The sequence below is a fragment of the Triticum aestivum genome, chromosome 2A, assembly GCF_018294505.1.
Source record: "Triticum aestivum cultivar Chinese Spring chromosome 2A, IWGSC CS RefSeq v2.1, whole genome shotgun sequence".
In the NCBI taxonomy this organism is placed as follows: Eukaryota; Viridiplantae; Streptophyta; class Magnoliopsida; order Poales; family Poaceae; genus Triticum; species Triticum aestivum.
In genome coordinates, this window is record NC_057797.1 from 450,689,120 (window position 1) to 450,694,280 (window position 5,161).

A 5,161-nucleotide genomic window follows, 5' to 3' on the forward strand; every position below is an offset into this window, starting at 1 on the left:
GGTGTTCATGCTACCCTCAAGGAGTCTCATGATCAACTCCAAGTGAAGCTAACCAAGGAGAAAGCCACATTTCCTTGTATGGTGTTAATTGATAATGCAAATGCTACTAACCCTTGTTGTGAGCATGTGCATCTTATTGAGGAGAATGTTAAGTTGAAGGAGCAACTTGAGAAAGGCCTTGTGTCATGCATACAAGGTGAGAAGAACCTAAACGACCTTTTGAGAAATCAAAAGGAAGTTGTGGCCAAGGAGGGGATTGGGTTCGCACCCAATCCCAAGAACAAGAAGAAGGATAATAAGACCAAATGACCTCCTCCTCTCAAGCAAACTTTTGTGAAGGAGGGAGAGAGTGCTTCCAAGGAGAATAAGAACAATGCGAAGGGTGGCGGTGTCAAAAAGGACAATGCCACCCCTCCCAACAAAGCCGGTGACTTTAATCCTTCTTATGTGTTATGTCGTGCTAGTGATGGGCATGTTTATGCCAAAATTGTTGGTTCTCCTCATGAGTACATTGAATTGTCTATTTGGGTCCTAAGACCCTTGTTACTAACATCAAAGGACCCATTACGAAATGGGTACCTAAAACCAAGCATTGATCTCTTGTAGGTGTTTGCTTCCGGTGGGGGATCATGGTTGCTCGATAGTGGAGCTACAAATCATATGACCGGAAGCAAGGACTTGGTGGTGCACGTGCACAAGATTCCATCTATTCCCACCAATGTTGAGTGGGGTGATGCCTCATCTTCTAAGGTATTGGGACTTGGCAAGGTTGTCATCTCTCATGATCTCATGATCGAGAAGGTCATGCTTATTGAGTCCCTTGCATACAATTTACTTTCCGTTCGTCAACTTGCAATCATGGGCTTTGCCACTTTCTTTGATATTTATACCGTGGCCCTCTTGTGGAGCAAGACTCTTAAAGTAGCCTTTTTTGGGCATGTCGAGAATGGTCTATATGTGATTAACTTTTCGGAGCGACCCACTAAGACCGCGACATGCCTAATGGCTAAAGTTGATGTGGGATGGCTTTGGCATCGCCGTTTAGCCCATGTCAATATGAGATCTTTGCAAAGTCTTCTCAAGGGGAACCATGTCCGTGGACTAACAAACGTTAGTTTTGCTAAAGATCGTGCTTGCAGTGCTTGTATCGAAGGAGAGCTTCATGAGAAGGCTCACCCTCCCACGACTATCATTTACTCGAAGAGGCCTTTGGAGCTCCTTCACTTGGATCTCTTTGGGCCTCCATACTTTGATAGTCTTGGGGGTAGGAAGTATTGCTTGGTGATTGTGGATGACTATTCAAGATATAATTGGGTGTATTTCTTCAAGAGGAAGAGCGAGACCCAACAAACCGTCATTGACTTTGCAAATGAAGCACAACGTCAACACAATGCAAAGATCTTGATAATAAGAAGTGACAATGGCATCGAGTTCAAGAACTACACCTTTGATGAGTTTCTTAGTGATGAGGGGATCAAGCATCAATATTCCACACCCTACACCCCTCAACAAAACGGTGTTGCGGAGAGGAAGAACCGGACGTTGATGGATGCGGCAATGACCATGATGGCGGAGTTCAAGTCTCCATACAACTTTTGGGCCGAAGCCCTCAACACCACGTGTCATGCATCCAATCGGCTCTACCTCCGCAAGGGCTTGAACAAGACTCCATATGAGATACTCACCGGTAACAAGCCCAACCTCAAGTACTTTCGGGTGTTCGGGTGTAAGTGTTTCATTCTCAAGAAAGGTGTTCGGTTGTCTAAATTTGAGGCTAGAGCTTATAAGGGCATATTTGTTGGTTATGCTAAAAACTCTCATGCTTACCGTGTCCTCAATAAATCCACAGGACTTATTGAGGAGACGTGTAACATGGAGTTTGATGAGAATAACGGCTCCCAAGTGGAGCAAAGTTGCACTTGTGATGTAGGTGATGAAATTCCTCCTCAAGCCTAAGAAGAATGGGTGTTGGTTTTATCCTACCCATTGAGGAACCCCTTGTGGCCGAAGGAGAAGGACAATTCTCCACTCAAGTGGAGCCATCACCAACCCAAGGCCCACACACTTCCGAAGAACAAAGTGAAGGCCCTCATCCTCATGAACAAGACCAAGGGCAAGATCATGCTCAAGACGGTGTTGACACACCAAGTGATGCCCAAGGTCAAGTTCTCTCCTCTGAGCAAGTTCAAGATCAAGAACAAGCTCAAGACGTCGCTCAATATGATCAAGTGACCGCTCCTCAGCTCACCACCGAGGAGGAATTGGAGCATCGTGCCGCCAAGATTGCTTCCAAGCTCTCCACCAAGGGTCATCTCATGAAGAATGTACTTGGAAGCATTCAAAAGGGGGTAAGCACTCGTAGACAATTGGCAAACTATTGTGAACATCACGCTTTTGTCTCTTGTGTTGGACCCCAAAAGGTATATGAAGCACTCAAAGATCCGGATTGGCTTAATGCCATGCATGAAGAACTCAACAACTTCGAGTACAACAAGGTGTGGAGATTGGTGCCAAGGCCAACGGGGAACCACAATGTCATTGGAACCCCCATCTCATCCTCCGAGCAAGTTCAAGAACAAGAACAAGCCCAAGACGACGCTCAAGATGATCAAGTGACCACTCCTCGTCTCACCCCCGAGGAGGAATTAGAGCGTCGTGCCGCCAAGGTTGCTTCCAAGCTCTCCACCAAGGATCATCTCATGACGAATGTGCTTGGAAGCTTAAGAAAGGGGGTAAGCACTCGTAGACAATTAGCAAATTATTGTGAGCATCACGCATTTGTATCTTGTGTGGAACCCCACAAGGTCTATGAGGCGCTAGAAGATCCGGATTGGCTCAATGCCATGCATGAAGAACTCAACAACTTCGAGCGCAACAAAGTGTGGAGATTGGTGCCAAGACTGACCGGGAATCACAATGTCATAGGAACCAAGTGGATATTTAAGAACAAGTAAGATGCTCATGGGACCATCATTCGCAACAAGGCAAGATTGGTGGCACAAGGCTACTCCCAAGTTGAGGGTATCGAGTACGGTGAAACCTTTGCTCCCTTTGCTCGCCTTGAATCCATTCGTTTGTTGATTGCTTATGCTTCTCATCACAACTTTAAGTTGCAACAAATGGATGTGAAGAGTGCTTTTCTTAATAGTCCTATTAATGAGTTGGTCTATGTCAAGCAACCCCCCGGGTTCGAAGGATCCCTACTTTCCCGATCATGTGTATCAACTCGATAAGGCACTCTATGGGCTTAAACAAGCCCCACGTGCGTGGTATGACCACCTTACCGAGTTGTTACAAGATCGTGGGTTTGAAGTTGGGCTAATCGACCCCACTCTTTTTACTAAGAAGGTCAAAGGGGAGTTGTTTGTATGCCAACTATATGTTGATGACATTATCTTTGGTTCCCCTAACAAAGCTTTCAATGAGGAATTCGCGGCTCTCATGACCTCAAAGTTCAAGATGTCTTCCATGGGAGAGTTGAAGTTCTTTCTAGGGTTCGAAGTGAAGCAAAGAAGAGAAGGAACCTTCATCAACCAAGCCAAATACACTCAAGTCATGCTCAAGAGATTCAAGCTAAGTGATGTCAAGCCGGCTTCCACTCCAATGCCCACCAAGTGACAACTTGACATCGATCCCAATGGTAAAGCGGTGGATCAAAAGGTATATCACTCCATGATCGGATCCTTGCTTTACCTTTGTGCATCTAGACCGGATATCATGTTGAGTGTGGGAATTTGTGCACGGTTTCAAGCCGCACCTAAGGAAAGTCACTTTGTGGCGGTCAAGCGAATCTTTTGATATTTGGCTCATACCCCAAACTTTGGCTTATGGTACCCAAGAGGAGCAAACTTCAAGCTTGTAGGGTATTCGGACTTCGATTGGGCGGGAGACAAAGTGGATAGGAAGTCCACTTCTGGAGGGTGCCAATTCCTTGGTTGCTCTTTGGTAAGTTGGTCTTCCAAAAAAGCAAAGTTGTGTGTCTCTCTCGTCCACCAAAGCGGAGTATGTAGTGGCCGGTAGTTGTTGTGCACAACTCTTATGGATGAGGCAAACTTTAAAGGATTACGGTGTCATTTGTGATAAAGTGCCTCTTTGGTGTGACAATGAAAGTGCCATCAAGATTTCTCTCAACACGGTGCAACACTTCAAGACAAAGCATATTGAGATTCAGTATCACTTCATCCGGGATCACATTAGGCGAGGGGAGATCGAGCTCAACTACTCAACACTCATGATAACCATGTAGATATTTTCACGAAGCCGTTGAATGAAGCAAGATTTCGCGAGTTAAGGCATGAGCTAAATATCATTGATTCGAGCAATGTTGCTTGAACCCTTGCACGCCCCACCATACGCATCTTGTTGTCTTGTTTAGATGTAGGCATGGACATAGGGGGAGTGTTGTTCTCTCAATGAACTCTCCCTCCCCCCATTATGCATAAATTGATCAACTCTTCCACATTAGCCATTTTTGATGGTACTTGTGCTTCAAAGACGAGTTTTGGTCATGGGCCCAAGGATAGTTCTTCGCGGTGCCATACCAATTGACTCAAACATAGGTGGCTCCGGCCACCGCCCTCTCTTTGGAGAGGTTGTGTCTTGAGGTTGTTTCTTGTCGTCTCTTGCCTTTCTTTCTTTGTGTTGAGCGTGTTCTTGTGGTGTCTTGTTGGCTTGAAGATTCGGTGTGAAGACCTCTTTTTCTTGTTTGAAATGTGCAACTTCTTGAGCCCGCGGTACTACCGCGGCCAGCCATGGTACTACCGCATATGGAGTGCACGGTACTACTGCACCTAGCGCGACAGTAATATTTTACTATTGCCTGGGAGAGCGGTACTACCGCTCAGGTGCGGTACTTCCACCGAGCGGTACTACCGCAATGAAGCGCAATACTACCGCGCTGACGAGTGCGTGGGGGGTTATGACTCGGGCAGGTGAGTTCCAACTCCCCATACCCATTCACTTGTCTCTCTCCCCACCATCTCTCTCTCTCTCTCTCTCTCGCTCAAGAACGGCGCCGGAGGTCCTCGTCGGATCTTCGTCTCTGGCCACTCTCGTCAGATTCCGACCGGTGGGATCATTCCCCACCACTTCCTCTTGCCATGGAACAAGGTTTCTCCCAAATCCCTCTCTTCCTTGGTTGTTCTTTCACTTCTAGGTTTTT